This window comes from Phalacrocorax carbo, chromosome 1 (genome assembly GCF_963921805.1).
Source record: "Phalacrocorax carbo chromosome 1, bPhaCar2.1, whole genome shotgun sequence".
NCBI classification, from domain to species: domain Eukaryota; kingdom Metazoa; phylum Chordata; class Aves; order Suliformes; family Phalacrocoracidae; genus Phalacrocorax; species Phalacrocorax carbo.
Window position 1 is genome coordinate 117,969,710 of NC_087513.1, and position 17,402 is coordinate 117,987,111.

The 17,402-nt window shown below is 43.6% G+C and overlaps 1 protein-coding gene across 2 annotated transcripts in view; it reads left to right on the plus strand.

The window, feature by feature from the left end:
- The first annotated feature begins 4,610 nt into the window (after positions 1-4,610).
- The window catches only part of DYRK1A (dual specificity tyrosine phosphorylation regulated kinase 1A), a 91,913-nt gene continuing 79,121 nt past the window's right edge, over positions 4,611-17,402 (plus strand). Inside the window, exon 1 of one of the 2 annotated variants that reach the window (XM_064471688.1) lies at positions 4,611-5,122. The gene's annotated coding sequence lies outside the window, so the exon portion shown is untranslated. The remainder of the gene's footprint in view (positions 5,123-17,402) is intronic. The other variant, XM_064471677.1, reaches the window with a different exon arrangement.

The window sequence follows — 17,402 nt, forward strand, 5'->3', positions numbered from 1 at the left end:
GGTCCAGAGGCGTGCCAACCTACACAATATGCAGTGCTGGCTGTCAATCCAAACCCTGTACTATCAAAGCCTGGCTCTGATGATGACTCAAGAGCATATCTGTCTACATTCAAATAGGTTACCATGACAACCTCTCTGGCCTAAAAAGAGATGGACCACATTAGTTACTTAGCAGCACCTTTTTGACAGGCGAAACACAAGCTGCTCACTCCAGATGATGGTTTGATTTAGAATTAAGTTTGTCTGAGAGCTGCTATGGCGTTCTCTGAAGTGTTAATGATGTAACCCAGACAGAAGAACTTCTTTTGGGACTTAACTTCAGATCGCGGCCTAGCACCAAAGGGATTGAGCTATATGGTAGCTTTGCCTGAGAAACACCAGTTAACAGAACAGTTGACATCAAAACCTTTTTTCTGTATTATGAAGAAATCCTTTGTGAAGATCATCTAAGCTGGGCCTGCTGGCCTAAGGCGGCCACTCTTGCAGAGGATGTGCAGGATACCAAGGATTATTTGAATTGCTACTGGCACAACAAATTTCTAGACTGAAACATCTATTCAAAGTACAAACATTAAGCCCTGGAAAGGTCAGAGTGCCCACGACTGGTGCGAAAGAAGCCTGGAGTTCAGACAGAAATGCAGACACTCCAAAGGAAAAACTGCTTGGCTACAAGGGCTTTTTAGGGTTTGGATCACAGAATGAAGACTTCCAGACTGTATGGGCCCCTCTGCACAATGTAGAAAGGATGAAAAGGGAAAAACTGGGGCATATTACCCATGGTCACACTCCACTATCAGGTGATGGTGTGGCTGAAACAACAAAATGAGTATCTGTAGTTTGAAGCAGGAGATGGAACTAAGCTGGTAAGATACCCAAAGGCTTCCACAGACTTGGGAAGTACTTAGCCCCTTAATTAGGAAAACATCTTAATCCCCAAGATGGTAGAGAGAGCGTTACTGATGGAATGTGTGCTCAGAAGGTCACAAAAATGACTATCGACACAACTAAACTGCTTTAAGTCTATGACTGGCAGAATGCTGGGTTGAATAACTAAAAAGCTATTTGAAAACACTAGTAATGTGAGTAGACATTCCTACCTCAAGAGTTATGAAGTCCTGGTGATCTTTGACAGGACATGAGGAAAGTTCTGAAATTACCTTTTGCTTCCAACATCTGGGAACCCAGGTAAATAAATCTGGCACCATATGCAGACTTGTAGACTATGCCCATAATCGGAAGCCAACTAATGAACCAACAAGTAAATGCGCAGAACTGGCCACTGTGGATGTAACAAGTGCCACGTTTAGCACACCAATAGTCCATCCACTTCAGTACTGTCTCTTGTACAGTGGCTTTCACTACCAGAAATTTTAAAGAAAACAATTATAAACCAAGCAGACCTAATGAGTAATTCCTTTTTAATCTTCACTGGGTGGAGGACTCAAAAGATGAAAGTAATGTTAAGTAATTTCCAGCTTTCCCCTCTGATTTATTGATCTCTTTAATCTATTTCTATGGTAAACAGAAAGAGGAACACAAATACTTACTTGTTTATTACTTTATATTCATCTGCCATGCCATGTGCTATTATTCTTCACTTAGATGACAAAGCCTGTGTTTTTCCCCCCCATGTATACGTGCTCTTAATGAATGGACATTTAAGAGAATACTGTTGTACAAGGGAAGAACTATACAGGTTATTAATTATCAAGATAATATTAACAAGACAAAATATATAGTTGTTTGTGCTGGAAAATAAAATTTTAAAAAGGCCATCACTTTTAAAGGACATTTTATCTCAGCCCAAGTTGCCACGTACCATAAGCTTGGGTATAGCCAGCAAAATAGAAGTAGAGGACTACTAAGCAAGCGCACAACTCATGAAAACTAATACTTCTAAGCGTTAGCAAAAAAAACCCTCCAAAAAACCCCCAAACCCCCAAAAGTTACATGCTGTAACATACTCTAATAAACAGTGTGACAACTTTCTGAGAACTTTGTAGTTACCTACGTTGCACAACAAGGAAGTTATTCCGCCACTGCGCGCCACTGTTCACACAGAATGGCAGAGAGATGTTAGCAAGGCTCACAAAATCCTCATGGGGATGGACCCCGCCATCCCTAAGAGAAAAGCTGCCCTTCCTTACTGATGAATTTTAGATTGGATATTAGGAAAAATTACTTTACTGAGAGTGGTCAGGCATTGGCACAGGCTGCCCAGAGAGGTGGTGGAGTCACTATCCCTGGAGGTGTTCAAAAACCGTGTAGATGTTGCACTTCAGGGCATGGTTTAGGAGGCATGGTGGTGTTGGGCTGATGGTTGGACTTGATGATCTTAGGTTAGAAGCTTAATGATTCTATGATTCTATGAATTGGGCAGAGCATACGCAAGGCAGCCGATGCTTTTCTTTATGGTCTGGATTTCCTGTACAATAGACCATGCACGCAGGTAGCCTAGGCCAAAATATGACGATACTAACTTGGGAGTCCCTGGCTAGAAGCAGGCAAACCTGTGTGCCTTTGTCACATGTAGAACACACGAGTTGGCTTTCCTCATCCTGGGGTAAGGCCGTGTTCTGGTCATACTTGAAGGCAAAGAGAGAAGTGTCAAAAGCAGCTCAAAGTGACACCTCAGTCTTTCTGGGGCTGAGGGGAATCAGAAATGACTGCTTAAATCACAGTGCTCCCAGACACCCACTATGGCTTTAAGGTGCAGTTTCATGGGTGATTTAATCTAACCTAACACCGTGCTGTTACTCAGTGGGGTGGCCCCACAATTCCCCCACTACGCGTTCCTGCTGTCTCCTGTGCATCAGTATTTCTCCTAGCCACACAGAGAACTTTTTATTTTGGATGGGTGTTTCGGTTAGTTTGACCGTGCTAGCATTCTGGCTGATGTAGAAAAAAGAGGCAGAGGGACTGCGTGGCTGAAGGTGGAGAGGCTCTGGGCTGCTCTCTTCAGCTGCAACATTATAGCTCGGTTGAACTGCGTGCAATACTGCTTTTGTAAAGCCATGCTTAGATTATTTGGGGAACCTCTGACTTTTGCTGTTGCTGCACCTGTCGCCCTCCCCTCAGCTGCTTTTTTCCACCTTTTAAGCCGAGATAAAAAATATTAAACTAGGAAGAAAAGCAAATGGAACAAGTGTTAATAATACGTCCTAATTTCTTCAAGGAGGCTGGTGTGAACTAAAATGACTAAAATATTACATGTTAGAATTAAAGTATTAGATAAAGGCCATACTCTACTTTTTGATCGTTGTGGGCATTCCAGAAAAAAAAAGATATTAAAAAAATCCCTGTCACAGATTTAGGCTCGCTGCACCGGTGCCACAGCCCCACTCCGAATTATGGGTGGAAGGGAGCCTTCCCTCAGCGCCCCGAGGCTCCCTCCACCGAGCACACCCACGCCACGCCTGCCAGCCGAGGCAACTCCTGGGTGGATTTTGTTTTCTCTTTTTGGGGGAATACATTTATTTTTAGAAGGGAGATGAGGAGGACCCCTGCCCGCCCGAGTCTCCCGAGCACACCGCACCGCCCCCCACGGCGTGGGCGGGCGGCCTTCAACAATCCCCTAGCCCTCCGGGGGCCTCCCCGCACGGCGCGCACCGCGGGAAGGCCGGCCTGCTAGGCCCGGCCTGTCCCGGGGCTGCCAGCGGGCCCCGCTCCTCCCCGCCCTGCCCCGCCGCCGCGGTGCCGGCGCCCCCTGTCGGTCGGGGAAGCGCCGCCGTGGGCCCGCGGGGAGGTGGTGAAGGCGGGCCGTTCTCTCCCGGGCGCCCACCCTGCGGCCGGGGCAGCCGCTCCCCCCCTCCACCCCCCCGCGCCGTTACCGGCCGGGCGCGCCGCCGCCGTCACCGTCACCTCCACCTCCTCCTCCTCCTCCCCCTCCCCCTCCCTCAGGCCATCCCGGCCGGCAGCGGCGCGACCTCGCGGGTATCGTCACACCCCGGAGGGCGGGGGGGGAACGGGGGACAGCGGTTGCCTCGGCGACCAGGGCCCGCCCTTCACCCCTCGCTCTCGTCCCCGCCCTCTCCACGTCAGCGTCGTCTCCCGCCCGGCCGGGGTGGGGCAGCCGGACCACCTGATTGACAGTTGCCATGGAAACAGGCTCGCCCCGTCGCCATTTTGTCAGTTGGCTTTTTTTTTTAAAAAAAACCCCTCTTCCCGCCCGAATCGCGTTTTGTTTTTTTTAAACCCCCCCGCTCCTCCTTCCCACCTCCGCCCCGAAAGGTGCGATCGCCCAAGAAAACGAAAGAACACCCTCAAAAAAACAAAAAGGAAAAACCCCCCAAAACACGATTGTCCCCCGAGGGTCCGGCGGGGACACGCGAGAAGTTCGTCCCGCGCGGGCGGGCGCGGACAAGCCCGAGGCAGCGGCGGCGGCGGCAACAGCAGTGGTGCGGTGCGGGATCGGTGCGGAGAGCGGGGCGGCGCGGCGCCCTGGCGAAGCCGGTTCGCGAGGGAGGGGGAAGGAGGAGCGGGCGGGGAGGGAGGGAGGGGGAGGAGGTAGGGGCTGGCAGGCGGGGGAGGGAGGGAGGGAGCGAGGAGTTCCCGGGGGCTCGGTACGGCGCTGCGCTTCCCCCCCCACCCCCTCCTCCTCCTCCCCCCGCCCGCCCGCCGCTGTCCCCGCGCTGCCTGCCCGGGGCTCAGGCCGCCGCCGCCGCCGCGCCGAGGTGAGGCCGGGCCCTGCCGTTGCCGTCGCCGCCGCCGGGCGCTGCGCAGGTTTGGAACGCGCGCCATTTTGTGAGCGATAGAAAATCCAGCCCGGCCAGGAAGCGCCGCGGATCCGCCCGCCGGGCCGGGCCGGGCCCCCCCCAGCCCCAACCTCCTCTTCGCCGCCCAGAGAGGAAGGCGCGCAGCGGCCGGACCCCGCGGCCGGTGTGCCCCCCGCGCCCCCAGCGGCACCGGCACCGCCGCCAGCCGTGCGGGCCCGAGCGCGGCGGGGCGGCCGGACTGCGGAGCGCACAAGAGGGAGGCGCTGCCGCGCCGGGGCCCCTGGCCGAGGCCGGGGGAAGCGCTCGCTCCTCGGCCCTGCCCGCGCCCGCCCGCCCGCGGGAAAAAAAAAGAGGCCTCAACCGGGAGAAGCCGGGCCGGAGCGCGGGGCCCACCGCCCCCCACACGGGTAAGTGAGACGCCTCAGCCGGTGGCGGGGAGCTGCGCAGCGGGACGAGCTGGTGCCACCTCCCGGCCCGGCGCGGTCGAGGGGGGCGCAGCGCAGGGGGCAGCTCCGCTGCCATCTTAGAGAGAGAGAGGAGGTGGGGAGAGAGCGCCGGAGCCCGCCGAGCCCGGGGCCGGAGCTGGCAGGGCCGGGACCCGTACCGGGCTTTGGAGCTGGCCTTCTTCCCCGCCCTCCCTACCGCCGCCCCCTTCTGGGGCAGGCCGGGCACGGCCGGGGGGCAGCGGCCTCTGCGGCCCTTTTCCCCTCGGCGTCCGGGAGCGGGCTCGGGCTGTCGCTGGCGGGCTGGGAAGCAGAGCGGCGAAAAGGGCCGCGGCGATGGAGGGTGAGAGGGAGGGAGGGAGGGAGGAAGGAGAGCTCGCCCGGATCCTCTCGCTCTTATGCGCAACGCCCTGCGGTGGGCGGGTGCGAGGTCTCGGCCCGGCCTGGGAGCGGGGAGAGGGAGGCGAGGAGGGCGTCAGGAGTTGAGCCATCAGCTGGGCGAGCAGGCACCTGTTGTGGCGGAGGCTGTAGGTGCCCCAGCCCGCGCCCCGGCGGGGGGCTTGTGTGGTAGGTGGTGGGGGAGAAGTGGGAGGCCGATGTAGAAGGAGTACCTGTGTGAGGTGACTGTCATCTGGGCGGGGGGTGGGGTGGGGTGGGGAAGAGGAGGGAGAAGCGGTCGGGAATAGGCGCGGGGACACACAGGCACTTCTGTGTTTTAATAGCTGGCTGCAGTCTTTTAGGAATTTAGCTTTGTGTCGCTGAAGAAATTGGTAGATCTCATCAGATACATAGGGTGCTCCTTCTTCTCTGGAATGGCGTTCCTGCCCGCCGCCACAAAATCAGAAAACGCAATTAAAAGTACTGTAATTTGAAATTTCGAAATCGGTGCATTTTTGAATCTCAGTCAGCTTTGAAGTTTTCAGTTTAGTCTGTCCAAAGACTATGCAGGGGTTCTTTGATCATGTGTCTAGATTGCTGCTGTTACTTAGTTTTCCTATTACTCCACAGTCATTGGGGGAAATAAACATTCATTGTTCTTCAAAATTAACAAAGACAGAATATCTGACTACAAAATAAATCAACAAGCATGTTTTTGACAACCTGCTGTTTTAATCCAAATGAGAGTGTGCTCTTAACTTTCGCCAGTGGGTATATATAGTCGCGCTTACATGGATACAGTATCATAGGAGGGGTCTGGATAAGTAGAAGTTAACTTGTTTTAATATCATTTTGGTATTCCCTTCTCTTTTCCTTAAGAAAAGGACAGTAAAGCTGAAGTATGCATCAATGATGTATGGTGATAAATAAGCAAACATTTTGTTTGTAGTAGTATTTATCTATCTGCCTGTAACCAATCAGAACTTATCTCGTTGGAATAGTCTGTAGCCCTAAAAAGTTGTGGTAAACTTGTTTCTCTTTTTCTCCTCACACCCCTCCCCCCAGCCTCTGTAGGGTGGATATTTTTGGAAAATTAATTATACTTTATAGAATTAGAATAATAACACTGAAGATAACTCTTGAGTATGAGCTTGTATTTGTTAACTATTACCTTTATATATTTGGTGAACTTGGTGTGTGTGTATAAATATAGAATACTTTTGTAGGCTACGCTTCATGTTTTTGGCTTATATGAATTATTTAGAACTAGAGTGTTTTTACTTGCAGTCTGAAGTAGAATGTGTGTGATGTGTTAAATTTACATTTTCTGCTGTAAATTAAAAATTCTGTCAAAGTCTATGAAGCTTATCAAATTTAATTCATGGTTTTTGAATATTCTTTGAGTAAAGCAAGTGTATCTTGTTCAAAATTTAATAAAGAGCACGGTCTTCTTAAATCAAGAAAAGAGGGCGATTCCTTCTGTTAAATGATTGTGTTCGCATTTCCATGTGACAATAGTTTAATATTGTTTCCAGGCAAATAGGTAAGAAAGACAGTTTGTTACAGAAGCAGCAATGTTACAGTTCCTGAATCAATACTTGGGTGGATTTAGAACTTGTCATTGGAATCCCCTCCCCCACGTTGGACAGTGACGGAGACGCCGCAACAAGGATAATTTTACCTAATAGCAGCCAAGAGTTCTCTATTTCGGTATCAATTTATGGGTAGTATTCTCTTACTTGTGTAAAATAATGAGGTAGTCATCAGGAATTTATCAATTTTTAAAGTACATGGGTTTTGTGTAGACTGGGAATTAACACGTGAATACCATAAATGACTTGTAACAACCTGGTTGATAGTTTACACAAAGTAGAAAAACTTGACTGGTGTCTAGTAAAAACTGTGTGCCTTGGCTAAGCTTTTAAAGTTGCATTTAGTTAGGACATACTTGTGAACATGTATACCACATTTTAAAAATCTTAATTCTGATAAGGTCTCGCACAGAAACATGTGCCTGGGCTAACTGTTATTAGGCTTTGCCTTAATGGACTTACTGTGAGATTTTTATTTTAGTTCAAATGGGTTAGTCAACACCTTAACATAAAGTGAAAAAATCCCTTTTAGATTATGCTAACATGTTTGAAACTGTACCACCTGGTCATATGGTAGTACACGAAAAGAATACTTAATAACACACATGAAAATCTTTACCTTCAATAGCATTGCACAGTTTCATCTGAACTGAAACGGGTGGTGATTTGAAGACTAAAATGTACTCTTACCAGAGAAGCAATTTGGTTGCTATAATTAGATTCTCTTTTCAGCATTCCTCTTAAAACCTCTTTATTTCAGGTGTTTCTAACCCTGTGGGACTGTAGGTTGAAAATTGTTGTTGCGGCATATGTTTTGAGTAAGAACTGAAGACCGGTATATGTTTAGTCTTTCTATGGTAATTTTTAAATGCCACTTGGAGAACTCTTCTCCAAAGTGAAGTAAAAACTTTCTGATATCTCTGTTTTATGGGAGCACAGGAGACTTGTATAACTTCTGAAATCCTTTTGTAAATAGATCTGTTGTTGTAGAATAGGATTATTCACAGAGAACTGCTGCTTTTTGTCTTTATAACTGAGTACAATAGATTATTTGTTAAGTTTACAGTTTCATCTCTCTTTTTCAGTAAGAGTTTGGTAAGAAACGTCTCTTTTAATTTCTGTGATAACTTTTTTGCTAGTCAGACTTTGAGACTTGATATGTTTATGCAGTGAGACTTCTTTTTTGCTCTAGGACTATTTGAAACAATACCAAAAAACCTTTCTCAGCAAACATGCCTTTCTTGTAAGCTTACGGTGGCAGGGGGCGAAAGTTAAACAAGACATCCTGAGAAGGGGAGTACTCTCCTTTTTCCTTCCCCACCACCATGGGTTCTTCAAGAGGAGAGTTATGGGAACTGTAGTCTACTGATGGTTTAAAAAGACTGGATAAACTTTTGATAGTTAGAGACATTTGTTACTCCCAGAAAGACTTATTGTATACGTACAGTTATCTAGTACTCTCTCTTTGAGGTGACACAATATACCAATAGAATTGCAGTGACCTAATCATTAGTTGTGTGTAACAACTAATGTAACCGTTTGTAGTTCATATCCATTGGTTATCTTTTTCCCCTCACGTGGAAGGAAGGTAAAATTCAGAGTTCAATTCTGTTTTATTCAAGCATGACTATAAAAATAACTCAGCTGCTTTTGCTAGTACAAATGTATTTCATTGCTTTAGAATAGGTTTCTAGTTCATACTTAACTCCAGTTTTATTTGCAGTTTAGCTCCATTTCCCATAATATTCGTATGTATGAGTCTTGTCCAGTATCTGTGGGTGCTTAATTATGACTTACTTGTCTGAGAGCACAGATCAAAAAGCAAGCTCCTCTTTGACTGGAAGGCATTAGTGATGAGGCAGACTTAAGGTCACGCTGTCTCCATAAGGTTTCCTTTCCCCTCTCTCACTTCCCCCACTTTTTCTTTAACTTCCCCTCCCCAGTCTCTGAAGGATAGGTGTGTTTTTCCACAGTTGAAAAGGGCAGAGATGGGGTCACTCAATATGAAAGGTACTGATGTTATTGTATCCTCATTCATTCCAAATCTCCTGCCCATACAATTTACAGGGAGAGTGGCCACTGAAGGGCTAGGGAAACGTGGAAGATAGTTCCCAGTCTGCTCTGCTTATGTCCGTACAGTGTGAATACTCTGGAACCTCTGAAGTCTAGATTGTAGCTATTCCAGTTACCCTGTATGAAGACATAATCAGTTTAATTTCAGCCTTGAATAGAGCGTTTCTTAAAAGAAGAGAAAATGTAATTAAAATAACATAAGCTAGCCCTTATTTGTAAACATACTCCTTGCAGTTTCCAGGGTCTTAGTAGCACTAAATACCTGAAAGTGAAACTGAGTAAATGAAAGTGAAATGAACTCCATTAAGTGTCAGTTTTGTTCCAGCTGTGAGAAACCAAGCTTTCAATTTGTGTTACATAAAGTTCCAAACCCTTCTATTTTTTTTTTTTTCTCCAGAGGCAAATAAAAATAGACTGTGTTTTAAGACAGTTAAAGGAATAGTTAATAATATATTAATACATCTATCTGTTGAAAAGTTTCCTCTTTCTTTTTAATAACTGTTTGGATGGTGAAAGAAGGGAGGAGGAATGGAAACGTCCAAATTGATTTCTGATGGCAGAGTTATTACTCCAAAATATAATTGAAATAATTTAGATTGAATTTTGATGAGTTACTGAAAAAACCCGAACTGGTAGAATGACTAGTTGGCACAGTCATACTTAAATACATTTTAGTGATTAAATTGAACTTGCCAATGAAACTTTTAAATCCTAGTATCCCCAAAACTTATTGTTCCTTGTTTTTTGGCTTCCCGGCTTCAAATGTAGGTAGCTAATGTTTTTGTTCATTCAAAATCATATTTACCTATATGTGCTCAAATCTTAATTTGTGTTCCTGTGAACTATGTAAATTGCTAATAACTTCTCATTTACTTTGCCAGTGGACCTGTCGCTGAGAAGCTAATCGGAGCATAGCGTATCCGCTTCCTTTGTAGAGGAAATAGTTTTGTATCCATGCTATCTGTTTACTGTTTAAATAGAAGGAAGGTGTAGAAAGAGGAAAAAGTACTGTCAGGTAGGGAAGTTAATGTGTTAGTACTTACTCAATTCTGTTTTTTCCTGAACACAATGAATTTCCTTACACTGACCTCTGTTTGATCTGTAAGTTGTAAATACAGCATTTTCCCTGCTTGTAAATATATAACCATACATATTCCTAGTTTTAAATACAGTTTTAACAGGACTTATACATGTAGGCTATGTGTTTGATTACAGACGAATCAATTTCTAATACACTTTTTCAAAATCCAGTTGATACTGGAAGCTCAGTAACTTTCCTGGATCATGTCTTATTCTAGCTTCTTTGTTGTTATTCTTTCTAACTAGTGGATAAGTAGGCATTAATTTAATGGTATGCCAAAAATTGTAAGTTAGTGTTTGAAATATATTGATGTCAACATTACAAGAAGTGATTGTTGCATGAAGGTCTTGGCAGTTTCCCTTTCTGTAGAAGTTACTCATAAATACTACAAATACTGGGTCATAGTTGTAGAATAACACAGTTGATTGTACATTTTTCACCACAATCAGATGTTCATAAACTTAGAATTCTGTGTTCTTGTATTTAGGGTGACTTCCCTGTCAATGTCATAGTGTCCCTTCAGAAGTTGAGGTTGTTATGGCAGGCTCTATGCAGGAAAATGAGCATTACTGCAAACACTGAACGTGTACATAATTGCATATATCTGTCTATGTCTTCCCACTGAAATCAGATTTTTGCTAAAGTTCTACATACGCTAAGGCTACCAACTTACGCTACACTTTTCCCCCCAAATGAGAAGTGCTAGTAGGTGCAGTTCTGGGGAGAGGTCAATTAACTATGCAGTTACTATAGCTTAATTTTGAATGACCCTTTTATCTCCTCAAACTTTTCCTGATGGTTTACTATTTTCAATACATGCTGTGTTTTACAAGCTTAGTTTCTAAGTGAATTAATGTCTTCTGTGAACTAAGTCTACTAGAGGCAGCATCATAAATGATTCATTTGTGTTGAAGGCTGAGTGGAAAGAGTATATACGATACCATCTTATGAACTACAGTTGAAGGTTGTATTATAAGAGCATAGTTAAAAATTGTTTGGTTTTGCATTGTTGTACTGCTTAGAGACCTTAGCTGGGATGTGATTTCCATTTTGTTTTGTACTGTACAACACGAAGTAAATATTATTTCTTTCTCCATTTAATCAGGATTTCATGACTTTGGGATGCATACCCATCCATTCCTAATGTTCTCCTCTGTATCATTTTTGTTACGGTGTTGCGTAAATGCATACGTGTTTGTAATTTGGCTTTTCTTCTGGTAAATAAAAAAGGCTTGTGAGTTATTGTAATTTGATAGTCTGTTGTACAAAAGCTTAATGATAGAAGGCCTAAAAGCTAATAATCTGGAGGTGTGAATGGAAATCATTAATGATATCTGATGTGGTCCTTACAAGAGGGTTTATCTCCTGTCTTTGTAGGATTTGTCTAGGGATATTTTCACCTGTGTATTTTACACAGCATGCATTCATTCCCTTTCTGTGCACTACTGCTGCTTTAAAAAAAAAAATATTAATTTTAATCATTGTATGTTAAAGCAAAGTTCTGTTTGTATAAAACAGAACATTCTGAGTTCTGTGGTTTGAGGTGAGGCAGAAGCTCACGATACATTTTTAGCAAGCATACTGTGGCCCAGAATCCAATTTTTAAGTTGTGTTAGTGATTATGTATATTCTGAAACCTATGCTCCCAAATTGACAGTGCCGGTTTATTTATGTGTTTGAGGAAACAGTTATGCATTATATTCCATGTGTTGTAAGCACAGTCTTTCTCTTCTATGAGTGCCTTTGTAGATTTGCATTTGACTTCGTTGGTTATTTCCATAAAAATTCCCAAACTAAGTCAAGCACTCAAACACTGACAAAAATGGGAAAATTATCCCTTGCTTTTGGTGGTCTGAACTGTCTTCTATCATGCAGTAAATATATTTTTTTATTCTTTTTTTAACTTTTTTTTTTAGTTACAAGTTGTTAATAATTGCACTGTCCACACCTTGCACTTAGTCTCAGATTTGTGACTTTCTCACAGGCTTGTGCCCAGATGTAACATTTTAGTACCTGAATCTAACAAACACTAACACATTCTTCTAGCATCTTGTGGATAAGAAATGTTTTTCAGTGATTAGGATCTAATGTACAGAAACCCCTCAGCACCAAACCTAGAAATGTTTACGTTATGTTGCTTATTGACAGCCTAACCTAAGGCACCGAGTTGCTGTTTCTGGGGTGGGGAGAAGGGTTCCAGAGATTTGAGGCATTTTGTACAGCACTTAACTTCATGTTGCTTTCCATATGCAAAGCAGTTTTTGCCTTGCTAACAGGAGATAAATACATGTTACTAAGCTGCTTTTTAGCAGGGGGAATGAAAGCAAAAAAGGTAAAGTGACTTGCCCAAAGTTACATAGTGATGCGATGGGTGGAGCTGAGGTTAAGGGTTTAGGCGTCTTATGTCTTAATAGCAGATGCTATGTATTTGCAGTTGCGTTTGACTTGGGTTTATATTCTGAGTGCTTTGTAGCTCAGAGGAGCAGTCTCTTAAGGTTGGAGAGTGACTCAGCATATCCAGATAGAGGTATTTCAGTAAATAGTGTCATTTATGGTATAGCTGGCATTTACTGTGTAGCTTTGTTTTCCACATGCAGTCTTCCTGATGTATGTGATAAGTATCTGTTCAATGAATAAAATAGCATTTGGCTGTGTGAGTAAAGATTGTGTTGCAAAATATGTAAAAGAGACAGAATTGTGTATCAGGCCTGCCTTAAACATTTCTTAACTTAGTCTGTGATTTTATGACATTTACAAAACTTTTTTTTGGCATGGAAGGAGAAAGAGGCATATATGGTATTTGCCTAGTTTGTATGATTGAAACATCTCCATCTTATTAGTACAGAAGCTCCCACCTCTCCTACCTGATCTGGCAGGGCTGAGTTCTCAGTCCTATGGGTCAGTCACTTGAGATTGAACAGTTCAGGGAACAATGGGTTACCTGTGCAAGCATGTACTGGGTGTTTAAAGCACACTTTTGTATGCTTGGGTTTGGTTGGGTTTCATGAGAGAAAATTGGCTAAATGTCTTAGATATGACTCTTCTACAATAATAATCTGTGTTCTAGTTTCAGCTGATCAAACCTGTCACAGAGTCTTGAGACATTGCTCTGTAGTAGTGGCAGTGAAGGGAAGCAAACTGGCAGAAGCTGAAGAGTAAAGATTGAAGCTATTGGTCTCCTGCTACTATACCGTCTTAAATTTGGGGGAAATTTGAGGAGATTTCATTGTCTCTTTTTCATCCAGATCAATTCCATTTTTTAGCATGAGATAAGACTGTAGGCTGGTACATAATTTCAGTCCTGAGAAAATGCTGAAGGGTAACACAGCAAAGAACAGTATATTTGGAGAAAAACACAAGCAACATTGATTTTTCTCCCCCCCCCCCTTCCTTCTACTGTAAACCATTTTCTCCTTCTGCTCATCCAAATCCGTATATGTTTTCCTGGGTCTAGTGAAAGTTACCTTGCTCTCCCCAAAACTACCTATGCCAAATTTGAAGTAATTGATAAAGAAGAAGCAAAAAGATGTAAAGCAACAACTCTCTGTTTTCGTATCTCACCTACGAGGGGTGTGGGACATGCGTAGTATTTTATCTGGTGACGTATGTTTGTTTTACAGTGTAAGTATTAGCAAACCGATGTGAAGTTCATGCTGCAAGGTATAGAGCCACTGAAGCACTTAGAGGGAAATTGTTGAAAGAGTCATTCTAAGGCAAAGTGTGCAACAAGGAGTTCTTTGAAGGCAGTTACAGTTTAAGCAGCTTCCCTTCTCTCCGGATTCTGGCTGCTTGTTCCCACCTGCTTTGTGTTGGCACAGCTGTTTGTAAGACCAACCAGTGAATCAGAGTTGGAAACTGAGTTGGCTGAAATGTATAATTTTATATATATAACATTTGGGTGTGTGTGGGGGTGGAGAATCAGGTTACTTTTCAGTCAGATTGGTTCCCAGACCCAGTATACTGTGCTGCTGCTCAGACATTTGACAAGATAATGGAATGGGTTGTGTGGGTGGACAGGAACAGGGTGCCTAGAAGAGGCAGGGGTTGGTTAACTGGCTCTGATAGCACTGTTCCTTAATGGAGAACATAATTCTGAGGAATTTTTGCCACCCCTCCTGTAGTAAATCACTCGCCTGTCAGTCTCTGTCTCCCCGCCCCACCCTTGCCTCTCTGACTTTTGCTTGTTATCTCAAACTTCCATGCTTATTCCCTCTCTAATGTTCCTGCTCTGATGCTGTTCTGCTCATGTGCGCTCTTAACTCACGCTACCACAGCCTTACAAGTTCTCTCTCCAACTCTCCTGCTTGCTCTCTACCTCTCCTGCTTACCCTTGTGCTCATTTCACTTGTGCTCTTCCTCTAGTTCTTCCTTACTCTTGCTTGCTCTTTTTTTACAGTTTTCTAACTTCTGCTCATGTCCTTTTCCTCCCATGTCCTTTCCAGTGCTCAGTGTCTCAAGCGCCTTTTTTTGTCACTTGCTCAGTCTCTTGCTTGCTCAGTGTTTTCTCCTGCTTGTTCTTTCTCGCTTGTTCTCACTTTCTCTTCCCCCCGTATGAATAGTGCTTTTGAGGGGCATAAAATATCCATGTTTTAAAGATGAAAACCTCTTAAGAAACCCAAAGTTTTTAATTTTCTGGGTGTTTTTTCCCCAAACGTTACCACAAAACAATACAATATATAGATTCCTTCTCAATCTCATGCACTTCTGAAATTTTTACTTCAGTTCTGTATTGCCTTAAGATAAATATGAACACAAAGTATGTAGTGTTCCTGTTTAGACGAACTGAAAGATGAACTGAAGTTTCTAAAGTTAATGTTCTAATAAAAGGTATTTTTCAGCTGTCTTTATAAGATGTGAGCATAGCTTATTGATACCAGAAGCTAAATTGCAGAGTAAAGATGCATAGTTTTCTTGTTTCTGCTATACAAAGGAGACATGAAAAAATGTTTCTCTTGATAGCCTGGTTTTAACCTAACCACCAGCTGGACTGGTTATGTTAAAAAACAACCAACCAACCAACCAACTCTTTTGGAAATTCTGTGCTTGCTTGTCTTCTGATATAAGTGACCCGAGTTGCTGGGATTATGCTGTTGTTTCACTTCCATGTATTCAGATACCTACTATTTTTGTTCCAGTTATTTGAATTTTGTTGATAACTGCCTGTTAGTGGGGAAAGTAGAAAGGGTTGCTGATTCCTTAATATCTTAATTCATCCATATTTTAATAATCCAAAGTGACTCCAAATAAAAATGTGGAAGATTGGACAAAACACTTGCTCTTTATAGCAGGAAAAAAAGCAATTGAATTTTTCTGCCCATCTCCTTTGCTTCTCTAAGCCTTGGGTGGACTGACGAGGGCAGGAGCCCCTTAAGTACCTTGCAAGGCATGCTTCCTCCATGCAAAATGTCATGGATGACATACTTTTGCATTCTTATATGAGAGCGCACTTAAACATTCCACTCTCTGAGGTTGCAGCTTTTTGTTTCGTTAGGCCAGCTGCTCTAGGTCAGGTTATCAAGCAGCCTGCCATCAGGATGTACATGCTAATAGGATAAACACTATTCTGAATTACAATAGTTGTCTTTAGAAATGTTCAGTTGTTCCTTCTTAGTTAGTAAATAAAAGTATTATTCATAAATGCTCTATCTCTTCAGTGACTTGTGTCTTTTTTTTTTTTTATCCCATCCACCTTCTCTCTGCTTTGAGTCTTGTTCCAGTCTACTTTTCAGTAAACTTTGTTCATCATGCTTGTTTTATGCATGTTTTTTTTCATGGCCAAAGACTTTTGGCTTGTGATAAACAACATGGCATTGTTCAGTTTCTGGAAGTAGTTGAGGTTTCTTAGTCAAATAATGGCTTGGCTACTTTGATATTTAGTGCCTGTCTTTCCCCCCTCCCATTCCCTCCTTCAGCAATCCATTACACTTTTCATAAAGCCTTGTTTCTCTTTTCACTAACTTGCTTTGGGTTGACTACTTTGCATTTCAGAACTTCCCACTTCGGCTGTCCCTGCTGCCCTTCAGGATGGCATCCATCTCCTTGACCCCTTCAGGAAAGGGAGGAAGACTGCTCAGTGTTTTCAGGCAGTGTCTGGGGCAGATGTAGTCTGTACAGGTTAGCATGTCTCATGGTGCCCCTATGTTTAGGAAAGAGTGTCTCCATGCTTTCTAGTAATTCCTGTAAAACCAGTATGAAACTAACTTGAAATATTTTGAATAAAAACCTCTCTGAGCAAGAAAGGGAGAGTAGGCCTTGGCTGCTAGATCCATGTGGAGATCTGTCTTTCCTCAGATAGGTTCAATGTAGTGCCACTGAACTCCATAGGGATCTCTTTCTCTTCAGCTCTGAAGCTGTTAAGTCTCCTTCATGTTGAGTCCAACTAAAGTCTCAAATTAGCAGTGTGGATTTCTGGCTTATTTCCAAAGGTGTTGCTTTCTTGTGGCTTTTTTTTTTTTCCTTTAAGTGTTAGGAAGAGGGAAGATCCAGTTTTGAAGCCATTAAATGTGGCTTTGCTTCAGACTTCGGTTGGAAAGGAAGATGTCAGTGTAGTATATAATATTACGAATTGGGACAGAGTTCTCTCCTGTGACCGTCTTGATGACTAAATTGTCATGTTCAATGTTTCCGTTTGCCTTACACTGGAAACTGGTCGTATTGAAGGGCTATAAAGATGAGTCTATTACACTGCAGTTGGTTCATTTGGTGCACCTGGTATGAGCTCTGAATCTTGCTTTTCTTATCCCTTTTGCTATACCCCTGTGATTTCGTATGTTGCTCTGCTGTTTCCGATGTGTCTGGAAAAATTGTATTCTTCCTAAGGATACCTCTGCTGGCATCGTCCACAGAGTGTGTCAGATCACACTCATGACTTTCTTGTTGAGCTCTTTCACAAAATGGGAAAAGAGTAGGTCTATATCAAAAGTTAACTTTTAACAGCAATTTTTCTTAAAAAGCACAGTACATCATTGCATGAAATATACTAGTTCCGAAAAAAAATTCAGAAAATTAAAGAAAAAAATCTGCTGGAAAAGTGGCTTTGTTTTGGAGTCTTTCCATCTAGTGAGCTATTCTTGGTAGTCTGCAAGGACTTCAGTGGGACACTAAAGATTTTCTTGCCTTT